Source organism: Talpa occidentalis, unplaced genomic scaffold (genome assembly GCF_014898055.3).
Source record: "Talpa occidentalis isolate TD23 unplaced genomic scaffold, MPIMG_talOcc4v2.1 talOcc4.3, whole genome shotgun sequence".
NCBI lineage: Eukaryota > Metazoa > Chordata > Mammalia > Eulipotyphla > Talpidae > Talpa > Talpa occidentalis.
The window spans coordinates 34980172-35003971 of record NW_023603184.1 but is presented as its reverse complement, the minus strand read 5'-3'; the positions used below and the strand labels follow the sequence as shown (position 1 = coordinate 35003971).

The window sequence follows — 23800 nt, the reverse complement described above, 5'->3', positions numbered from 1 at the left end:
TTTCCATTTCTTTGTGTCTTCTTCTATTTCTTTTAACAGTGTTTTATAGTTTTCTTTGTATAGGTCCTTTACCTCTTTTCTTAGATTTATTCCCAAACATTAGATTTTTTTTTTGTTTCGATAATAAAAGGGATGGTTTTTTTGATTTCTTCTTCTTCAGATTTATTGTTTGTGTATAGGAAGGCTACTGACTTTTGCGTGTTGATTTTGTATCCTGCCACTTTACTGAATTGATTGATGAGTTGAATTAGTTTTTCTGTGGAGATTTTGGGGTTCTCTATGTATATTATCATATCATCTGCAAATAGTGATAGTTTGACTTCTTTTCCTATTTGGATTCCTTGTATGTCTTTCTCTTGTCTTATTGCTCTGGCTAGGACTTCCAGTATTATATTGAAAAGCAGTGGTGAGAGTGGACATCCCTGTCTTGTTCCAGATCTTAATGGAATTGCTTTCAGCTTTTCACCATTGAGAATGATACTGGCTGTTGGCTTGTCATAGATGGCCTTTATGATGTTGAGGTATGTTCCTTGTATCCCAAGAATTTCAAGGGCTTTTATCATGAATGGGTGTTGCACTTTGTCGAAAGCTTTCTCAGCATCTATTGATATTATCATATGGTTTTTATATTTCTTTTTGTTGATGTGTTGGATAACGATTGATTTTCGGATGTTAAACCATCCTTGTGTCCCTGGAATGAATCCAACTTGGTGGTGGTGAATTATCTTATGGATACATTGTTGGATTCTGATAGCTAAAATTTTATTGAGGATTTTTGCATCAGTGTTCATTAGGGAGATTGGCCTGTAGTTTTCCTTTTTTGTGTTGTCCTTATTCGGTTTTGGTATTAGTGTAATATTGGCTTCATAGAACGTGTTTGGTATTGTCCCTTCCTTCTCAATTTTTTGGAAGAGTTTGTGAAGGATAGGCACTAATTCGTCTCTGAATGTTTGGTAGAATTCATTTGTAAATCCATCAGGTCCTGGGCTTTTGTTTTTGGGGAGGTTTTTGATTACCATTTCAATTTCGCTGCTTGTAATTGGTCTGTTTAGGTGTTCTATTTCTTCTTTATCTAGCTTTGGGTGATTGTAGAGTTGTAGGAATTTGTCCATCTCCTCTAGATTGTTGAACTTGTTTCCATATAACTGTTCATAGTAGTTACTGATTATTCTTTTGATTTCTGCTGTGTCCGTTGTGATTTCTCCTCTTTCATTGATGATCCTGTTTATTTGTGCTTTCTCCCTTTTTTCCTTTGTGAGCCTGGCTAGGGGTTTGTCTATTTTATTGATTTTTTCAAAGAACCAGCTCTTGGTTTCATTGATCTTTTGGATTGTTTTTTTAGTTTCAATTTCATTTATTTCTGCTTTGGTTTTTATTATTTCTTTTCTTCTACTGCCTAAGCACTGTCTTTGTGAAACCAGAGGTCCCAGCTTGTGAGGGGCGAGGCTGGCGCTTTCCCACCACTGCCTAAGCAGCGGGAGCAGTTGGAAGTGGTGGTGGAATCCTGCCCATTCCAGAAGTTGCTGCCAACGGCTCCCTTCAGCTGCAGGCCATAAGGAGCCTCATGGAGTCCCGGGCCAACATTGCTATCAGCTATGAGCTATGAGCTGATTGGTGCAAATAGTACAATCAGCTTCAGGATTGAACATGGTCCAATCAGACCTGTAGTTGGGGGATGTGAAAGAGAATATTAGCCAGGGTAGGAGACACTTGGCACTCACGGACTCTGTTCCTGGCCTCTGAAGAAAGACGACTCTGTTCCTGGCTTGCAAAGAAGAAAGAAGCAGCACCCAGCAGCCTCCAAAGAAAGAAGAGAAGCCAAAAAGCTTCATGGAGAATCCAAAAAGCTTTGCAATGGCCAGGCTGGCCACACCTGCTCCAGGCAGCACCTGAAAGGAACACCAAGGCCTGGGGCCTGGTGTCTCAAAGAGCTAATTGTTTTTGGTGCAGGCCAACAACTCACAAAGATCTCTAACTGGTAGTTTTGACTCTGCCTCCTAGTGACAGGCAGTGACAGAAACTTCTGCCCAGTGCTATCTAGCACTGTTGATGGTGACTGACAACTGTGTCTGGGTCATCTCTGAGAGCTGTTAACCTCTCCTGATCATCTGGTACCGTCTACCAGTGCTGCTGCCTCTGTTGTCTGGCCCTGCTTTCAGTGCTGTCCAGCCCAACATTCAGACCACTGCTGTGGGCTGCTGCAGTGTCATCTTGGGGCCCCACCGATGAGCAACTCCAGGTGCAAAGAGTTGGATCCTGGCCCATTGCTTGCTGGCGTGCCACAAGCTCCAGGTCATTGTTGATGGGACAGCGCCATCTTGAGTGAACAACCTTCTCTTTGGAACTTCTGGACACTGGGAACACTACCTGAGGTGAGAGAGACTGCCTTCTTGGCCTTAGAAACTTTTCTTTTCCCCATTTGTTAATTCCATTGTTGTTCCATGAACCTGAGTGGCCCTGCAATTATGCATGCAGGTGAGACTCCACAGTGACCTGTCTTTTATTGGCACTGTCCTTTGACCAGCTAGAGCCCTGCTTAACACTGTTTCACTTGTTTTTATCATTCATGACCTTCCCTGCTCCTCCCTATGTATTTCCCCTCAGCAAGGGTTTGTGCTGCCACAAGCTTTAGTTCACCCCTTGCCAGGGTCACTGGCTGAGCAGCTGTGTCACAGGACAGCAGTCTTCCGCCCAAGACCACTGTCTCCAGGTATTTTTTTCCTACCCACCTCTTGTTCAATGGAGCATGAAATTATTCCATGTCTTTTCTGGTATAGTCTGTGCTAGTCTCTGATGTCCCAGAGTTGGTCCAAGTTTGCCCCTAGTCACAAGACTCCTTGGTGCTGCGAGCCCGCCGCAGCAGCCTGGGTGTCAGGGGTTCCTGAAGGATGGGACGGCATCTGCGCAGTTGTAGAGAAAGATGGGGAGGGGAAATTGTTACAGGGCAGGGAGAGGGGTACCCCAGACCCCGCAAACCTGCCTATTCTAAATGGGTTCTGCCATCCGCCGCATCAACACAAAACATATGAGACTTTAATGGGAAGGAACTTTAATACAATTAGGAAAGAATACAGGAAAGGCAAAGAATCTAGTTTCTAAATCAAACACCCAAAGTTACCCGTCCCCTCGTGGGTAAAACTCCGTCCAAATGGGATTGGCCCAGAGCAAGGTCCCAAAGCCTGCCACAAGTCTAAAGCATCTTCCAGTGGGGACCCACAGCAAAGGGTCAGAAACAACCAGACAAGCCCGGAAGGAAAAGAGCAAAATCAACATCAAGATAAAAGCTGCCATGGTCACCTCCCCACGGGTCTCACCCACATCTGTGTCACCCAGTTCACGACCAAAAGGCAAGGGTAGTTTCTTCACGTGTCTCTCGGCTCCATGCGCCTCCACCAGGTCTCCTTCTGGCTCCATCCTGCTTCCTTCCTTCCTCAGTCTCCTCTGCATCTTCTTCTCTCCCTGCTCAGCTCCACCCTCCCTTGGGTGGGGCAGGGAACCTGGAACCTCCCCCTTTCCTGGGGACCCCCCTGTTACAAAATGAGGAGAAGCAAACACTGGCTCAGGGTGCAGGCATCGTCCTGCTGAGAGTCTTAGCAGCCCTTTATTTATACATTTCAAGCAAACTGGGAGAGTGCATAAGCATATGCATTAAGGCAGGAAGATCACAATCACATCTTTCTCAAGAACAGCCAAGGGTCTATTTGCTCTCCTGCAGAGGTCGTGACATTTTATTACTAGCAAAAACTTATGTGACTGAAACTAACATTTCCATGTTTACCATGGTGAAGGATTAACAAAGGGCTAGGGTAAACAAAGGGCAGGAAGTTACCTGGGGGAAGGGAGACAAAGGGATTTTTTTCTAACTAATCTATAAAGTTTAGACTAACATATAACCAAATGATTAAAGCAAAAAACAGAAGGCTTTTATATAGAAATCATTATCTATAGTATATTGTTTTAATATTGAATCTGTTATAGGACAGCCCTGATATTGAACAGGTTGCCTGGCTGTGGGTCCTCACCCGCGCGCTTAAAAGGGACTTATTAATACTCCACTACAGGCACACACAAAGGTTAATAAAAGGTTTATTTACAAGGGAAAAGGAAAGAAGGAAAATGTACAACTCAGGGAGAAAATAGGGAAATAAAGTATTTAATGCGTCCTACCTGATCCGACGACCTGGAAACCCAAAGTCACTCTCAGAGCTGGCCAGACGCTGCGAGCTGGCAGAGAGCCAAAATGGGGGAAATCCCCCAAAGCCCACGTGTCTGCCTTTTATATTCACCTGGCTGCTTAACCCCACCCCAGGTCCCAGCTACCTTCCCTTTGGTGGTGATGGGATTTGGAGTTTCCAGTGTCTTTGGCTTTGGCCTGGGGTGGGGGTGGAGTCCACAAATCCTGTATGGAATTAGCTTTAGGACATCCTTTTCCCCCTAACAGTTGTAAGGAATTACAAATACTTTATCAGAGGCAGGGCCAAAGATGGTTATAGCCTTTGGTTTTCAAAAATGGTCGATAGGTGACATATCAGTAGTTGTAACATTGACTATTTCCGAGTGCATTATTTGTGCTGCCGTGGTTACTAGCTCATCCAGTCACAAAATTGCTGTTGACTTATTCTTGAATGCACACTCTAACAGCTACCATACCCATTGTCACCTCCAGGGGAATCAGCCCTAAACAAACAGGAAGAATTTAGCAGGAATCGGCTATGGTGCCTCCTGGCTTATCAGGAATTTTCTTATACTTGGAGCATGGCTCGCGTCTGCCACCCAACTGCTATCTTTAACTTTATTTTTTATTTTTTTTAAAGTCCGTGGCTTTTTTTTTTTTTTAAAGTGTTATTTATTTATACATGCACTGGGTACAGTGAGAAGCGCGGGAGGGTGAGAGAATTCACCAGAGCCAGAGCAGGGAGCAGAGCAGGCAGAAGGACCGAAGTACACTGCTGAGGGGAGCAGCGGGCGGCAGGAGAGGTCTGCGCGCCATGCGGGACCCTCCTCCGGTGGCCGGGGAGCAGCCGGGGATTGAACCTGCGCCACAGAGGCTGCGGGCAGATTCGCAACCCAGCGCTCAACGGCTGGGCCACCTGGGAGGCCCGCTATCTTTAACTTTAAAGTAAAAGAATTTCCTTCTCCAATTAGCCCTTGCCTCTAAAGCCCACATCTCCATATTAAAGACTTGGCAGAGGGATGTTTATGGCCTTTTGTTACCAGAAGTTTTTCCACTTGTTAATGTAAGGCCGAATGTTGAATTACTGCCTTTTGGTAGAGAGTTACTAATTTTATATAAAAAAATGTAATATTTGTATCAGGCAGTGCCATTTGCCATCAAATTGGTTATTTAGTAATTGATCAAACAGCATTCGCAGTTTTACTTTTAAATGTGTATTTTAGCAATAGTAGAAACTAGCCATAGACAAATGAGGAGAATCTAGCAGGAGTCAGTGAAAAGTATGACACGATAAAGAACAGCCAGGCCAAGCTTCCTCAGGGGACGGGAAAGTTTATTGCTCCCGGGTGGACCTCATGGACCCAAGGTGGGGGTCAGTGAAGCCATGCACGTTGGTAGGGGGGTGCAAGCTTTTATAGAGTGAGGACAGGTCAGGTGGGAGACTGGGTTCCTACAGCGGGAAAAAGTTTGTAGGGCGAGAAAAGGTTCGTGGGGCAGGTAGAGGTTCTTTGTCTGAGAAGAGACCCATAGGGGGCGGGGGAGCCTCATTGTCTGAATCCTCTAGGCAGGCGTCAGCATTCCTGTCCCCAGGTGGGCTTCCTGGTGGGCTTTTGCATTCTGGCCTCCTGCATGGACCTTTCATACCAGCCTTTTGTTGATAGGAAAAGGGGGAAGGTTCTTTCTTTGGCTACTGCCTGCTGAAAGGGTCCGAAGACCAAGGGGGTGGCTCAGGCCTGGTTATGAGGGTCTTCTGCAGGGATGCGAGAATACGGGTGGAAGGAGTTGGTTAAAGGTGGTATGAGACATTTCCCGAATGCGAGCCTGTATGAATTTTAGGAGGTAAGGAGCAAAAAGAAAAAATAAGGTTATCATTAGTATTGGCCGCAAGAGTGGGAGGAGCCATAACACTATAGGATTTTGAAACCATGTCAGCGGAGAATTGGAGCCCCCGGTTTCCCATTCTATGTCTTTGTGTAGTTTCATTAAGGCTTCCACATTTTGTTCTACAATCCCTGATTCATTGATACAGTAACAACATTCTTCCCTGAGAAACAGGCAGATACCCCCCTTATTAGCTGTTAACAAGTCCAGAGCCCACCGGTTTTGGAGAGTGACCTATGCCAGGAAGGTGAGCTGTCTTTGCAATGATGCTAAAGACACATAGGTTTTTTCTAAGGAGGTATCTATTTGTTCATAAAATTCCTGGGCAGAAATCAGGCTGTGTCCCAGGGCCCCACCTGCCATACTTGCAGCTGCTATCGATGATGCCAGGCTGATTCCAACCATGATTGGAAGAAAGGCTGCCCGCTTAGTCCGATGTGGTGAGAATAACCAACCCAGCTCAGACCATCCGTACAGAGTTAACTGTGGGACCACGAGGACTTGGATACATGGGCCTGGAGTAGCAGAATTAATACACCGAGAGAGGACTCAGATTCTCCCCTAGAGTCTCCTGAAGGAATGCAGTCCTCTGCCCCATTTGAGACTTTTTTTAATGCATACAAGAACTGGGATGTAGGCCAGAGGTGCAGGGTGAGAGAATTCACCAGAGCCAGAGCGGGGAACAGAAGAGGCAGACTGATGAAATACACTGCTGAGGGGAGCAGCGGATGCGGCAGGAGAAGTCTGCGCGCCATGTGGGTCACCTCCCTGGCCAGGGAGCGAACTCATGCTGCAGTAGCTGCAGATTGCTTCATAGTGCTGACACTCAGCCCCTTGGCCCACCACAGAGGGACCCCATTTGAGACTTCTGACCTCTAGCACTGGGACAAATAAATCTGTCTTGTTTTAAATCAAAAGAAAAAGAAGATTGAAAGAGATTTAAATGGGTAGACTGAAAATACATGTGAACTATATTTATGTAGGAGGAAAAGGAAAGAATAGGATGTGGATTGACTTAGCAGTATGGCAGTGACATTCAGGAGCACAGGAGTTACAGGAAGAAGGGAAGCTGAGTCACATGTGAAGCTGAGACATGTGAACTCTCATTCCAACTGCTGTGCAGGCTATCTCCTGAAGGCAATAGCAAACAAAATTGAGGAATATTGAATACAAGAGAGCCTTTGGTTCTACATACACGGATTAAGATCACATCAGTTATAGACAGTATTCCAATATACATACATGCTCATAAACCATACACATGTAACAAAGGGAAGATGAAGAGTAAGGAGTGATAAGCATAAACCAGGTTAGAAGGGCATTATTTGTATATTTTATTGAGATACAATAGACTATAATCTCATGTTAATCTAAGGTGTAAATGTATTAATTTCGTACACTTATTCTTGCAAAGTGGTTATCACCAGAGTTAGTGAACACCTCTATTATATCACATAATATTATTTTTGTGTGGTGAGACTAATAAGACCTATTTTTTTTAAGTCTTTTTTTTTTTAAGATTTATTTATTTATTTATACAAGCACTGGGTACAGTCAGAAGCGTGGGAGGGTGAGAGAATTCACCAGAGCCAGAGCTGGGAGCAGAGCAGGCAGATGGATGAAATACACTGCTGAGGGGAGCAGCAGTCGCGGCCGGAGAGGTCTGAGCGCCATGTGGGACCCTCACGGGCGGCCAGGGATTGAACAGGCGTTGCAGAGGCTGCGGGCAGCTTCGCAGACCAGCGCTCAACCTCTGCACCACCAGGGGAGGCCCAAGATCTATTCTTTTAGTAACTTCAATGTTTATAATAGTACGCTAGTGTGGTTCATAATAACTACATTGTAGATTAAGTGTTCAGGACTTATTTATTTCCTGGTTGCAAGTTTGTGCTCCTAAAAAGAAAACATCCTGCAGGCCTCCAAGGTGTCCTCAGAGCTATCACCACAGGGCCTGAGTATGATCCCTGACCAGGTAGCTAACTCAATGGTGCAGCGGACCTCTCATGTCTCACCCACTGCTCTCCTTAGTAATGTATTTCAGTAAATCTGTTACAGGGCAGGGAGAGGGGTACCTTAGAACCCTCAAACCTGCCTACTCTAAATAGGTTCTGCCATCTGCCATATCAACATGAAACATATAAGACTTTAATGGAAAGGAACTTTAATACAATTAGTGAACAATACAGAAAAGACAAAATAGTTTTTAAAGCAAGCACCCAAAGTTACCCATCCCCTCATGAATAAAAGTCCACCCAAATGGGATGGACTTTTTGGCCCAGAGAGAGGCCCAAAAGTCAGCCACAAGTCTGAAGCAACTTCTAGTGGGACCCACAGAAAAGGGACAGAATCAGCCAGACAAGTAGTTGTAAAGAAGGAGGAAAAGAGCAAAATCAAAACCAAGATAAAAGCTGCCATTGTTATCCTCCCCAATGGCCTCTCACCCACATCTGTGTCACTCAGTCCACCACCAAAAGGCAAGCACAGTTTCTTCACAGGCCTCTCAGCTCCATGTGCCTCCTCCAGGTCTCCTTCAGGCTCTCTACCCTTCTTTCTTCCCTGTGAGTCTTTTTTCCCTGCTTCTTCTCTTCCCTACTCAGCTCCACCAACTTTTGGATGGGGCGGGGAACCTGGAACTTCCCTTTTCCCAGGACAGTCCTGTTACAAATCCACCTGTTCTGCTCGCAACTCTGGCTCTGGTGAATCCTCTCACCCCTCACAACTCTGGCCTACACCCCAGTTCTTCTACACATAAAAACTAAATACATAAAAATAAAGTAATATATAGGGCCTCCCCGGTGGCGCAGCAGTTGAGCGCTGGGTTGCGAAGCTGCCCTAAGACTCCGCGGCGCCGGTTTGATCCCTGGGTGCTCCCCGGCCACCGGAGGAGGGTCCCGCATGGCGGCAGACCTCTCCTGCCGCCCGCTGCTCCCCTCAGCAGTGTACTTCGGTCCTTCTGCCTGCTCTGCTCCCCGCTCTGGCTCTGGTGAATTCTCTCACCCACCCGCGCTTCTGACTGTACCCAGTGCATGTATAAATAAGTAAATAAATCTTTAAAAAAAAATAAAGTAACATATAAAAATCCTAATCCCTAATCAATCAGCCCTTGGTAATCACCCATATACTCTCTACTCTTACATGGTTGGTTATTATTAAATTCTATATATTATATAAGAGATGTACAGTATTTGTCTTTCTCTAATTTATCTCACTTAGTATAATGCCCTCAAGGTTCATCCATGTTGTCCCAAATAGTGGCATTTCCTTTTTCTCATGACTGAATAATATTCCATTATACATCATATGTAAAATGATTTATAATATATAAAATTATGTATGTGACATACATTATATAAATAATGTAATATCATAGTGCTCCATTATGCTATATATATATTGTTGATATATTATTTGCATTATTATACATATTTTAATTGCTTTCTTTTTTATTTTTTGTAACTTTTTTTAAATTGAGGTAACTATCTACAGCACTGCTGATGATTTAGGGGATTAGGTCACACCTCTTCAGATGTATGTGACCACACCACACCCACCATCAAAGCACCCATAATCCTCTACCATAAAGCACTGTCCTGCACCCACCTCCCCCTCCAGTAGCTTCAATTCAGCAGTTTGATATCTATGTGTTTTTTTTAATTTAGTCTGTTTTGTTTCTTTATATTCCACGTGAATGAAAGAAATCCTGTAGTTGTCTATCTTATTTAGATTTATTTTGCTGAACATGTAATATCTCCTCTTTGATTTTTCTTTTTTTAAGATTTATTTTTATTTATTTATACATGCACTGGGTACAGTCAGAAGTGCGGGAGGGTGAGAGAATTCACCAGAGCCAGAGCAGGGAGCAGAACAGACAGAAGGACCGAAGTACACTGCTGAGGGGAGCAGCAGGCGGCAGGAGAGTCTGCGCGCCATGTGGGACCCTCCTCCGGTGGCCGGGGAGCAGCAAGGATCGAACAGGCGCTGCAAAGGCCGCGGGCGGCTTCGCAACCTAGCACTCAACCACTGCACCGCCGGGGAGGCCTCCTCTTTGATTTCTGATTCCATTGGTGTCTTTTCTTTTTTTCTTACTCTAGCTACTTTCATCATTGTCCTTTATCCAACTGAAAAACTATTTCAAAATAAACATTTTTTTTTCTATTGCTTTTCTAACCTTACTTTCATTTATTTCTGTTGTAATTTTTTCTTTCCTTCCTCCTGCTAACTTTAGGCTCACTTTTTCTAGTTTTTTGAGGTGTAAAGTTAGGTTGTTTGAGATTTTTTTTCCTTATATATGCATTAATCATCATAAACTACCCTCTAGAGCTTTTTGGCAACAACTCACATGTTGTGTATTTTGTATTTCCACCTGTTTCAAGATATTCATTGTATCCCTTTTGATTTTTCTTTGATGCCTTGGTTCATCAGCATTGTGTTGTATAATTTCCACTATTTGTAGATTTTTTCCTCCTGTTCATTTCCAGTTTGGTTCATTTCCAGTTTGTGATAGCGAAAAAACTGAGGGAAAATTTCTATCTTCTTAAATTGTTGGGACTTAGAGTGTGTCCTTTCACATGATCTCCCCTGGAGAATGTTCTGTGAATTTGAAAATAATTTATGTGCTATTATTGCATGATATGTTCTATATGTGTCCTGGTCATTTGGCCTAATTTTTGGTTCAAATCCAACATTTCCCTGTTGATTTTCTGTCTGGGTGACCTATCCTTTAGTCAAAATGGTGTGCTGAAGTTCCATTATATTACATTGCCTTTATTGTTAGTATTTGCTTAATATAAGTAGGGTTTCTAATACTGAGTTCATCTATATTTATAAATATTATGACGTCTGAGGAATAGGCCCCCTTCCCACTATTTATTAACCTTCTTTGTCTCTTCTTACCATTTTGGGCTTAATGTCTACCCTGTCTGCTACATTATAGTTATTTTTACTTTCTTTGTTTTCTCCTTGCATGGAATTTTTTCCATCCCTCACTTTGAGACTATGTGTTTCCTTAAAGCTGAAATGTAGGCATCATTATAGTTGGTTTTGATATTTTTATCCAATTAGCCACTAAGTACCTTTTGATTGGTTATTTTAATCCACTTACAATTAGAATAAATATTGATGAGGACTTACTAATGTCATCTTTAGTAATTACTTTCTGGTTGTTTGTACATCTACTTTTCCCTCTGTTTCTGCAACCTTTTCTAAATTAGTGATTTCCCCTCATCATAAGTTTTCCTTCTCTTTATATTTTGTCAATCTAATCTAGTTTTCTGCTTTGTGGTTATCACGTGGCTTACATAAAGTTTCTCACTGAGGAAACTATGCATTTTAAGTTTATCGCAGCATTCCTGGACCACGTACAAAATCTCCACTATTTTACACCCCCTTTTAAAACTAAGTGTTCAGGGGGCCTCCCCCCCCCCGTGGCACAGCGGTTGAGCGCTGGGTTGCGAAGCTACCTGCAGCCTCTGCAGAACCGGTTCGATCCCCGGCTGCTCCCCAGCCACCGGTGGAGGGTCCCACATGGCGTGCAGACTTCTCCTGCCGCCCGCTGCTCCCCTCAGCAGTGTACTTCGGTCCTTCTGCCTGCTCTGCTCCCCGCTCTGGCTCTGGTGAATTCTCTCACCCTCCCGCGCTTCTGACTGTACCCAGTGCTTGCATAAATAAATAAATAAATAAATAAATCTTTAAAAAAAAAAGTGTTCAATTTACCTCCTTTGCATTGTGTATTCAGTAACTATTATAGAAACTATAGTTGTTTTTATACTCTTTACTTTAACCCGTATACTATAATTATAGGGTTAATAACTATACCCATTACAGAATAAGAATGTTCTAAATATTTACTTCATGGGATCCTGATTATTCTAATATTTGTTCTTATGGAATCCTATAGTTCATATAGCCATTCCTTTCTCTTTTCAACTTTTTCCTCTTTGCCCTCCTCTATGCAGTTATTTAAAATCATCAACCATCTAACCCATTTTCTGTTTCTCTTTCATTTGCTTTTTTGATTTGATGTTCTCTACTGCATTCTTTGTTTCATTCATGCAATTGCTCAACTCCAGAACTGGTGGTTTTTTCTATTTTATGATTCATATTTCTTGGGTACCTTGTTTTGTTCATGAATTTTCCCCTTGTTTTATAATATTATCATTCTGAGATTTGTGATAACTTGTTGAGTTTCTTTAACACAACTGTTTTGAATTCTATATCATCCAGGTCACAAAATCCTATGCCTATGACCTAGTTATTGATGAATTATTATCTTTTCATGAAGTTTTCTTTATTTTCATGTTCTTATATATTATAGCTTTGCTTTGCTGCTTTCTCATTGTAGAAGCAGTCACCTCCTAAAATCTTTACTAGTTGCCTTAAAATGTGGTGTGTGTTTGTTGCAACAATTACATCTGGGGTGGTGTCAGGTGTGGGTACACCAGCTCCATTCTTCTCACTGCATGCAGCTGTTAAGTATTCCCAAAACTATGTAATTTTTATTATTTTTAAATTTTTTTTATTTTTTAAAGATTTATTTTTATTTATACAAGCACTGGGTACAGTCAGAAGTGCGGGAGGGTGAGAGAATTCACCAGAGCCAGAGCGGGGAGCAGAGCAGGCAGAAGGACCGAAGTACACTGCTGAGGGGAGCAGCGGGTGGCAGGAGAGGTCTGCGCTATGTGGGACCCTCCTCCAGTGGCCGGGGAGTAGCCGGGGATTGAACCGGCGCCGCAGAGGCTGCGGGCAGCTTCGCAACCCAGCGCTCAACCGCTGCGCCACCGGGGAGGCCCCCAAAACTATGTATTAAAGAGGTTATCCTTGTCCCAGGGTATGTTTCAGGATCCTTGTCAGGCGAAGAAAACATAGACAAAATATTTCATAATGGAAGAGTTAGTAATGCCTTTAAGGATATGTCCCCAACAGCAAGGAAATCAAAAGAGAGCATAAACAGAGGGACTACATCCAACTACAGAGCTCTGTACAGCAAAAGAAACTAACTAAAATGAAAAGACACCCTACTGAATGGGAGAAAATATCTATATACCATACATCTGACATAGGACTGATATCAAAGTTATAGAAATAACTCAAAAAATTCACAAAACTCTACCAAAACAACCAATAACCCAATCAAAAAATGGGTGAAAGAATGAAACAGACATCTCTCCAAAGTGACTAACAGGCACAAGAAAAAAATGTTCACATCCACTTATTTTTGGAGAAATGCAAATTAAAACCACAATGAGTTACCATCTCATACCTGTGAGAATGGCCCATATAGAAAAGACCAGAAATAACAAGTGCTGCCAAGGGTGTAGAGAAAAGAGAACCCTCCACACTGTTGGTAGAAATGCAAACTGGCCCAGCCAGTCTATGGAAAGCAACATGGACGTATCTAAAAACATTAAACGAGGATCTCCATTTACCCAATAATTCCATTCCCAAAAAATTCAAAACCTGTAAATCAAAGTGAAACTTGCACTCCCATGTTTATAGCAGCACTAGTTGCTATAGCTAAACTATGGAAATGACCTAAGTGTGATAATATTATTAAACTTTTATTTCTTCTCTAGTTCTTGTAACCCATTGACATTTGGAAGATTATCTTTTCCTTTCCCAGAAGATGGTGCTATAGCTCAAGTCTGTGCGTTCTTCCTAGCACACTGATGCTAACAGAGTTTTTCTGACAGTGTCCACTTATCACAATAGCTCTCCCCGCTGTAGCAGCTTATAGCAGCTGCTGACACCTAAGGAAGGGTACTTGAGTCACCCACAGACCCACTGGAGAGATCCATGGGTGAGGTTCTCCAGAGGCTCATGGGTGGATTTCTTGCTGAGGCCCTTGGCTCAATCAATAGAAATCACTTCTCTTCAGTGATCTTTGATATTCTTATCTGCTTCTGTACTGATCTCTTTTCCCTTCAGCCATGTCCCACACAAGTGGAGAGTCATGCACTCAGTCGACACTCTCCTTAGCCCCACCGGAGAGGTCATGGCACTGACCAGTCCAGTCTCATGTAGTCACCAAACTCATGCTGGACTATCTGCTCAGAGAGACTGGACATCTACAAATTCACTCTCATCTGTAGTTCTCTGCACAGGCCACCACTATCCACATTTTCCCAGCCACAATGAAAGAGGCTGGGGCAGGTTAACTACCCTTTGGTTCTAAGTCTATACCAAAGTCTTCTGCTTATTATGGATTGACAGGGGGGCATGACTCCTCCCAGATCCTTTGGCATTTGGTGCTACACCCACATCTCCCACAGGGGCACTTTGCTTGTGGATAAAATTTTACTTAGTTGTTTAAAGGCAATGGAAATAAAAGGATGGAATTTTTTATGTTACTTTGATGGAAATATCTTCAAGGACATTTTAAAGAGTAGGAGACATGGCAATACCTAATGGAGGGGATTCTAATGTCAAGCATTTTTTAAAAATTAATTAAGAAATAAGAGCCTCCCCTGGAGGCGCAGGCAGCTGAGGGCAGTAGTGTGAAGCTGTCTGCAGCCTCTGCAGCACAGATTCAATCCTAGCCAGCTGGCGAGATACCCACATGGCTCAGCAGACCTCTCCTGTCTCACCCGCTGCTCCCCTCAGCAGTGTATTTCGGTCAGTCTGCCTGTTCTGTTCCCCACTCTATAACCCTCCCGCACATCTGGACTGTACCCCAGTTCTTGTATACATGAATAAATAAATCTTAAAAAAAGAAATAAAATAAATTAAAAGATGAAAAATGAAATTAAAAAATAAAGTATAGGAGAATAAATAAATATTATGAAATTATCTAAAATTAAGTGCCAGAGATAGGGTATCAGTCAACCCAGGCTGGTAGAAACTAATAGAGAAAATGGCACTTGGTGCCACTCTTATGTTCAAATAATTATAAAGTTTCAAATAATTATAAAGCTCATGCTATTTTCAAATGCTAAACTTTGGCGTAATAGTTTCCATGCTCTTGATTTTGTGGAATAAGAAGCACAATAGTCAGGCTGCATGCAGAAATCCACGTTGGGAAAACTACAAAAATGCCCTCCACAAAAAAGAAATTGATCAATGCTATAAAATGTATTTCTCAAAATTATGACAGGTGGAAATGAAAAAAAAAAAAAAAGGCAACCGCCACCCTTAGTACACTCACCATTTTGATCATGTGGAAGGTAATTTGTAAGGTCCTGATCCCTTTAAACTGAGAGTTTTCTCTTCCCACAGCCATGGCCACGGCACAGATAACCCCTGAGGACTCCCAGCTCCCAGGGGAAAGAGGGCAAGAGCTCCAGGAGATGCTGAGAGAAGTGGGGCTGGCAGCTGAGTACTGGCTGCCCCAGCTACAGGAACACCTTGGCGTCACCTGTGCCAAGGCTTTAGAACACCTAGACACAAAGGACCTCCAGAGGCTACAGGCCCAGGCACAACATCCCTGGGAGACAAGGGCCCTGGAGAAACTGCTGAACCTGTCACACTCAAAGAGGCTTTCAGAGTCACAGGAGGCTCAGGTGGAAATGATAAGAAAGCAGCAGAAGCAGGCGGAGCAGGCGCTGCAGGAGCTGAGAGGCTCAATGTCAGCAGGGAGGCAGCGACAGGAAGAGGCAGTGAGGAGTAAAGAGGCAGAGCTGAGGCAAGCAATGGACATCCCCAAAGAGTACTGGCCACCGCCTCAAACACCCCTAAAAGAACTCATGGAAAACATGCAGAGACAACTTCACCTCCCAGAGGGGACTCTGTCCCATAGACAAAACCTCCCGGACAGAGAGCTGGTGAGATGGGCATCCGGAGGACTGGCCCTGCGGGGAATTTACAAAACCAGCTCTGAAAGAGGCCTGTTAGAGAAGAGAGAAGAGCTACTCAGTGTTCCCATGGAGTTCTCACTTTCTGGCCCTGAGCAGACACGCGCATGGAAACAAAAGAATTTGCATCTTCTGAAGACGAGTACACCTTCACCCAGGCTATGGAAAAACTAGGATTCAGTGTAACTGCCGCAGCCAGGGGTGGAGGTTGGGGATTTAGCCTGGAAGCTGGTATAGATCGCAGCAAACATTCAGATTCCAAGGCAACCCGACAATCACATTCTCAGCATTCCTATTTTTGTTCAACCAAGTTCAGCTACGTCCCCCTGGCCTCCTGCCACTTTCCTCTTGATCAGCTCCAGTTCTCCAAGGCTGCCCTCCAGGAACTGCAATGTATTGAAAACCTTCTGGGTCAGGCTGCAGGCCCAGACAGTCTCCTCCAGCAGAGGGACAGGGCTAAAGACTTCTTCCACAGGTTTGGATCTCATGCTAACCAGGGCCCTCTGCATCTGGGAGGAATCTACTGGTGGAAAGCCACTGCAGAGGGTTTCCAGAGCGAGCAGCTGGCAGAGGTGAAACAGCAGGCAGCAGAGGCCCTGGATAGTTACATAAGGGGCAGCTACAGTGGCTTTGGAGTGCAAGGTGTTGCAGGTGTGGATTTGTCAGCCTCACATTCAAAAGCAGCTTCTCAGAAAACCACCTTCCAAAGCCTCCAAACCAAAGTACAATTATCTACTGCCCAGACCGGTGGCCCACAGGAAGCAAACAGCCTCATTCAGTGGAAAGCTGGCCTCGAGGCCAGTAATCAAACCTGGTGTGTCATTGACAGGGGACTTCAGCTGGTGCCCGTCTGGGACATCATCCTCTCCAGCCACAGGAGTGATTTCAAGGACCCGCTGCCGGTAGCGAAATTCCTGACAGACTGCTACGCTGCATTGACTGGCCTCCCAGCCCAAATCCAGGATGGAGAAGAATTACTGCATAATGAGAAGGAGGCCAAAGCTTTCCTGCAAGATGTGAAATCCTGGGAGGTAGCTGACCCTGAAAAGCAACTTAAAAAACTGAGCGATTTCATGCAAGTGTTGAATGAAAAAGTAAAAAGTTATGATATTTGGATTAAAATATGCCTAACAGATGGGGGTTTGCAGAATTTTCTATTAAACACTGTCAACCATTGCAAAAACAATTCCACTTATAACACCAAATTTGTTAAATCTCAGTTGCGCATGCTCCTGGATCCCCACATCTACAGCGTGACAAACTTTCCTCAGACTCGTTCCATCATGCAATGGATCTTCCAGTCAGAGTCAGCACAAGAGCCTGTCAACATCTCCCAATTTTCTGAACTAATGAAAATCTTAAAAGAAGCCCAGCATGATCTCAATGATGTGAAGCCCAAATTGGAGTCTCTAGAAATGGTAGAGGAAGTGCAAAGAAAGGCTACTTATGAGGTTAGCTTGGCTCTTGGCTGTTTCTTGAATAAGCTCCAAGAAAATGAGCAGCCAGACATACAAGTCTTGCTACTTTGCATTGCAATGGGTGCAGGATATCATGCGGAAAATAAAACTTTCCAATCTATTCTAGGGTATAAACAATTAGACTTCCTAGTGAATGAAATGCAAAGAACACACAAGCAATACCAGGAACTCAAAAGTACTTGCAGCTGCAGAGCTCATGCATTCCTGGTGCTCAAAGGGCTGACGGCCACCGCTAGAGTCACAGCTCTTTCTCCACAAGAGAAAACAAAACGCTTGGAATTAATAAGACAGCACCTGGGACAATCATTATCTGAGGAAGTTGCATATGTGCTCACCAAATGTGGAGCATTTCATGATTGCAAGAACCTGGAGAAAGACTTGAAATTGCTCATTGATGGAGATAATGAAGCCACCAGGTCTCCATTGCAAGAGAATGAGGTGATGAAACAATTGCAAAATGTCTTCTATAAAAAGAACCCACCCAATGAATTGCAAGAAAATGAAATTAACAAATGGGAAGTCACAGAAAATAGGCCCTTGCTAGAATTACTCCAGCGTCTAGGCCTAGAGCATTACTACCCAAAAAAGAAGAGCAGAGCTGACTTCCATTTGATCTACAAAGCTTCTGTGCATAACACCCAGCCCAGCTCTGAACAGGACCTTCCCTTCTACTTCCTGCAGAAGCTGCTCATGCTGGATTATGGGCTGAGATACCTGGTCTTCAAAGATGATGGAAACACAGAGATGCAAGACTGCCCAAGCACCACAAGTCATGAAAATGAAGCTTTTGATCCATATGCAGACCTTTTTGAAGACAGTGAAGGTCCCACTAGTTCTTCAGCCCCTAATCCCAGGCCCCACATCCACCCTATGGATATTCAGATGGCAATTCTTCACTGTGCAGATGATTTTGCCAGACAATATATTTTGGGCAAACTTGCCATTTGTCAGTTTGCCCTTCCCCTTCTAATACCTAACCCCTGCACTTCTCAAATTGAATTCTCTCTCTGGTCTCTCAGTCAAATTAGGAAAACCTGGCAACAGTCAAGGACATCAGCAACCGAGAAGAGCAATTACAGGAATCAGCAAATGAGCCAGGTCTCTACCCCCATTGTGTCCTTTATTCGAGTTGGAAATGGCTTCTCTGCTTCCAAATCTCAGATCATGAACTGTCTTGTTAGTAAACGTAAACATGATGTCTTTTTTCACCGACACTGCAAAGGGAGCAGCAAAGACTGTCTCTTGATGGTAGGTGTGGTGGAAATCTGCTGGTTCTGTCCCGGGGGGGAAGAGGAGGACAGATTTCACAGGTGCCTGACCTTCACCAATCTTCATGGAGATGCAAAGGAACACCTGGAGCAACTCACCTTCCTGCAGAAGGTCTCTTCTCTCCTTGTGGTCCTCATGTCAACCACTGATGACAATAAAGAGAACAGAAAAATTGTCGGTGACCTGTGTCAGTCCTCCAAACCTTTGATCTTTTTGCTTGATGACAAAGAAAAAATAATGGGCAATAAGTCTGCCCAAAGAGTGAGAATTGGAATCAGAAACAGAAATGAGGCTGAATTAACAGAAGAGCTCGCAACTACAATCCAGTGTATGCTAGAGCGATCTGATGCTGCTCTCAGCTTACAGGCCTGTGCCCAGATTGCTCGCCAGCAGGGATTCATCATTGATGAGGACCAGAGAGATTGCAAGGAGGCCAAGGATAAGGCAGAGATTTTAATGGCCCTACTGGGGGAGATGCAGATCTCACAAATGAAGGAAAACTTACTGCCCCTTCAGGGACAACTCTGGCACCTTTGGTGTAAGAAGGACAAAGAATTGTACAATCTGCGAGAGAAGGGGAATCGGAGCATTGAACAACACAAGAGTGAAATTGAGAAGGAGAAGCAAAGAATACGGCAACAACAGTTGTCCAGAGCCTTTCCTTTCAATGATTTCATGCGATCTATTCTTGAAATTCTTCATATGTATTCAGAAACTCATACCAAACTTTATTTCCTCCAATGGATGAGTGTGTTTTTGGACAATATTACAGCTGGACACTTGGAAGAACTGAATAAAAAGAAAAAGACTTTGTGGTCACAGATACAAACAGAAAAGCAAAATGTACCAAAGAGCAGCCATCTGAAAGACTGGGAATGTAAGATAGAAGCTCTCTCCAGAAAGATTAATGACTGTTCCCTGGGGATTGAGCAACTTCTCAGAGAAGTGGGCCAGATCTATGAAGCTCTGGAAGAAGCTTACTCCACAAAAGATAAACTTTTCCTGTGTCTCCCCCAGATTGCTGCGAATCTGATGATCGCTGGCGTTCCCATTGAGCTGATGGAAGGGGATGCTTCCTATGTGCCTCTGAAGTGGGTGGCAGCTGTGTTTGACAAGGTCTCTGAGAAACTAGGGGACAAACGACTGTTTGTTCTCTCTGTCCTTGGCCTGCAGAGCTCAGGGAAGTCCACCCTGATGAATGCCCTTTTTGGGCTGCAGTTCACGGTCAGTGCAGGGAGGTGCACCCGAGGGGCCTACATGCAGCTCCTGAGGGTGGAGGAGACATTCACAGAAGAACTTGGCTTTGATTTTGTCCTGGTGATGGACACAGAAGGACTTCGAGCCCCGGAACTCAACAACAAATCACAGAATCGGGACAATGAGTTGGCAACCTTTGTCATTGGACTTGCAAACTTGACTCTGATCAATATTTTTGGAGAGAATCCATCAGAAATGCAAGACATTCTACAGATAGTTGTCCAGGCCTTTCTGAGGATGAAGCAAGTGAAAATCTCTCCAAGTTGCCTCTTTGTCCATCAGAATGTGGGGGAAATCACAGCTGAAGACCAGACCATGGAAGGGCGGAGGCGGCTAGAGCAGAGACTGGATGAAATGGCGGTGACAGCTGCTGAGCAGGAACAGTGCTCAGATGTGACCCGCTTCAGCGATGTCATTAAGTTTGATGTCAACACTCATGTCTGCTACTTTGCCCACCTGTGGGACGGCAACCCCCCAATGGCCCCTCCTAATCCTCGCTACAGTCACAACGTCCAGGACCTGAAGAGCAGAATTCTCCTGACCGCCCAGCAGGAGGCCAGGGGAAGCATCATGAAGATATCGGATGTAAAACTGCGAGTTCAAGATTTGTGGAGAGCACTCGTGAGTGAGAACTTCATTTTCAGTTTCAGGAACACCCAAGAGGTCGTGGCCATGAGCAAACTGGAGACCAGGTACAACTCCTGGACCTGGGAGCTGAGGAGTCATGTGCTGGGCTTGCAGGACAAGCTGATCAACCAGATTCAGAATGGGAAAACCGAAATAATCATGAGAGACGAACTTCATTTTCCTGTCGCAGCAAAATATGAAGCCATCAAGCAAGAATTTGAAAAATATTTTAATGAAGATCCAGATAGCGAAATACTGGTTCAGTGGAAAGCAAATTTTGAGAATAAGTTAATAATCCTTAAAGAGAAACTTATTTTAGAGAGCGAAAGAAAAGTGAATGAACTTATCAGTTTTAAAAAAAATCAAGAAAAACTGGATAACAAAAAATCAAGTTATGAAATGGAATTATTAAAAAGAAGTCGAGAGTTGGCTTTAACTGTAAAGGGCCAACAATTGAGTGAGAAGGAGCTATGTGAAAAATTCAATGAACTCTGGCAAAAATGGGTCTCTGAAGTGTCCTCAACACTCCAGCCAATTCCAGAGCCACAAATTGATGTGGATGCAGAAAATATCCTTTTGCAACATTTCAACAAGGAGAAAAATGTGGTGAACATAGTGAAAGAAAATTCTGGGGGGACATTTCAAATAGATCATAACAAACATGTCCAAATGAAGGGTTTTTTTGGATTTAGAAAGCACTTAAATGTGGAAGATGAAGAATCCATAAAAATGACGACTAGTAACATAGTCTCAAGATATGAAGAAGCTAATGCCAACATTAGGAAGCATCAGCATGATTACAATTCAAGTTACTTCCATGAAATCCTGACAATAATGGAGCAAGGGGTGCAATCTGCACCATCTAAGGAAAGATACACATTTACAAGTAGATACAAAATGGATTTATCTTTGAGTTTATTCCAAAGTGCATCAATAGAATTTAAGGATATACACAGGGCATTCAAGCAAGCAAATGATCCTGTCAACTACCTGGAAAGTAAGAAAGATGATTTCTTCATGAGTTTTAAGATCTCTTGTCAGGGAGCAACTTCAATCAAAACATTTGTTGATTTTCTGTGGAACAAGCTCACTCCTGCTGTCTTAACTACCATCTGGGGGCTAATGGTTCGTGACATTTCAGGTGACATTCGAGCAACTTGTTCCGCTTTCAATGGAAACAGGGCCAACCTGGAGAAACACATTCTTATCTCTCTAGCAGAAGAGGAGACTTTTGATAACTACTGGCAGTACCTTCATCATCCACAATCATTTTTCAGGAATTACATTGAAAGTCATATTCGAAGATATTGTTCAGACAAAGAAAGTAACAAAGTGAAGGATATGTTAAAACTAAGGTTAGATGAAATAAAAAATACCATTCTCTCAGCCATTCATAAATCCATAGAAATAGCTAAAGATAAAGGCAGCACCGTGTCTCAGTGGCTGGATATGTTCTGTGATCAGCTGGGAGAGAAACTGATCTTGCCTCGAAAGGACTTGGTAGGCATTGAACACCAGGAGATAAAAGATAATGATTTCCTCAAAGAAGCTATGAGTGAAGCTTTGGATCCTGCAATGAAGACAGTGGAACAGAAGTGTCTGAGCAAGTCTGTAGAAGAAATGGTTCCTGAAATCGTAAAAATGCTCTCTGAACATCTCTGTGGCTGCTGGAAACAGTGTCCCTCCTGTGGGGCAATTTGTACAAACACAATCCCTGCACACGAAGGAGACCACAGTGTTTCCTTCCACCGTCCTTCGGCTGCCAAAGGAGGGAAATGGCACAACACAGACCACTTTGTCATTGATTTCTGTACTAGTTTGGTAGCAAGTGATTGTGCAATAGTTTTTCCAGATGGCAGAGAAATCCCGTGGAAGACCTACCGACAGGCAGGAGGGGAATATGCCACATGGAGCATCACCCCAGACTCTTCCTCCCAGTCATACTGGAAATGGTTTGTCTGTCACTTCAGATCAGAGTTACAAGAAAGATATAAGAAAAAGTTTGCTGGGAGGGGTGAAATCCCTGATGCCTGGACCAAAATCACAAAGCAGGATGTGCTCAATGACTTGAAAAGATAATATTCAGTGACCACAAAAGAGCCCCAGAATGAACAATGCTCAGACATCTCCTCACAAGGAGAATCCTCATTGTTTCCACATATCCAATGAAACATCTCAAAACAAATTAACTAATATTTCAAGAATTAAAGATTTTCTGTGACAGGCCTTCACTTAACTTTGCCACGATTCCTTCTACTTTAAAAACATTTTACTAAATATATATATTCTTCATAGTTTAAACTATTATACAGAATATTGCTTTTTTTAAATATGCAATTTTATATAAATTGATGAGGTTAAACTGGGTCAAAAGCTGTTGCCATATCAGTACCCCAACCACCAGCAACATTTCCTATCCCACAGTTCTCACAGAAAGTTCCTGCTCCTTTATTCTGGGAAGGGGATGCACGCAGAACTTGCTAACTAAGCAAAACCAGAAACCACCAGGCAGAATAAGCTTAACTGTAAACGCTAGATCCTGCCCCTACTCACGTGCAGGCAGGCAATTTGACCTCTGCCCTGTCCTCTCTTAGAAAATACTTTCAATAAAAATCTGCTTTACTTCTAACCTCTAGGTCTCTGGATTCTAAACCCACGCTAAACTTCCCAACCTCCCCAGCACATCATCAATTATCAGAAAATGTACCTTTCATAGAGGGAAATCAAGTCATTACAGACTGCTATAGCATTCCATAAGTTAGCTATTGGTTGTTTCAACAGTTTGGGAAGATTTCATCTCTTTCTAGCTGAGTAGTAGTCCATTCTGAATAGATGTCACATCTTCTTTACCCACTCCTCTATGGGTACTTAGCTTGTTTCTGTAAGTTGGCTATTGTAAATAGTGCTGCAATGGACATATTTTTTCACATCAGTATTTTTGCATTGAATCCTGAACAAAAATGAGAATTCCTTTATGTCGGACCTAAGCGCATCATCTACTGGCTTCCATTTACAGTAACTCTCTCTACCCCTCCATAGCAGTGACAACAGTCCATGGAACAGCAGTCACAGGACTTGGCTCTTCAGCGTGGAAGACAGGAGTGCTGCCTGTGCTGTCATTGTCCCCAAAGGACTTCAAGCCTATCCCAGTGTCAGATCAAATGACCCTATCTGCAGAAGAAATCCTATTTAAAAGACATAATTCTTGAAGGGCAAGTTTCGCTCTTGTCACCTGGAAAATACTGGCAGTAAGAGCTGGAGGATGTCCTAATGTGATAAGTTAAAATGGCAATAGAAGCTGAACCCCACAGAGCATCATGCCTGCCTCT

The 23800-nt window shown here is 43.4% G+C and overlaps 1 pseudogene; it reads left to right on the top strand.

The window, feature by feature from the left end:
• Positions 1-2354: 2354 nt before the first annotated feature.
• Positions 2355-22571, top strand: LOC119255554 (interferon-induced very large GTPase 1-like; annotated as a pseudogene).
• The last annotated feature ends 1229 nt before the right edge of the window (positions 22572-23800 follow it).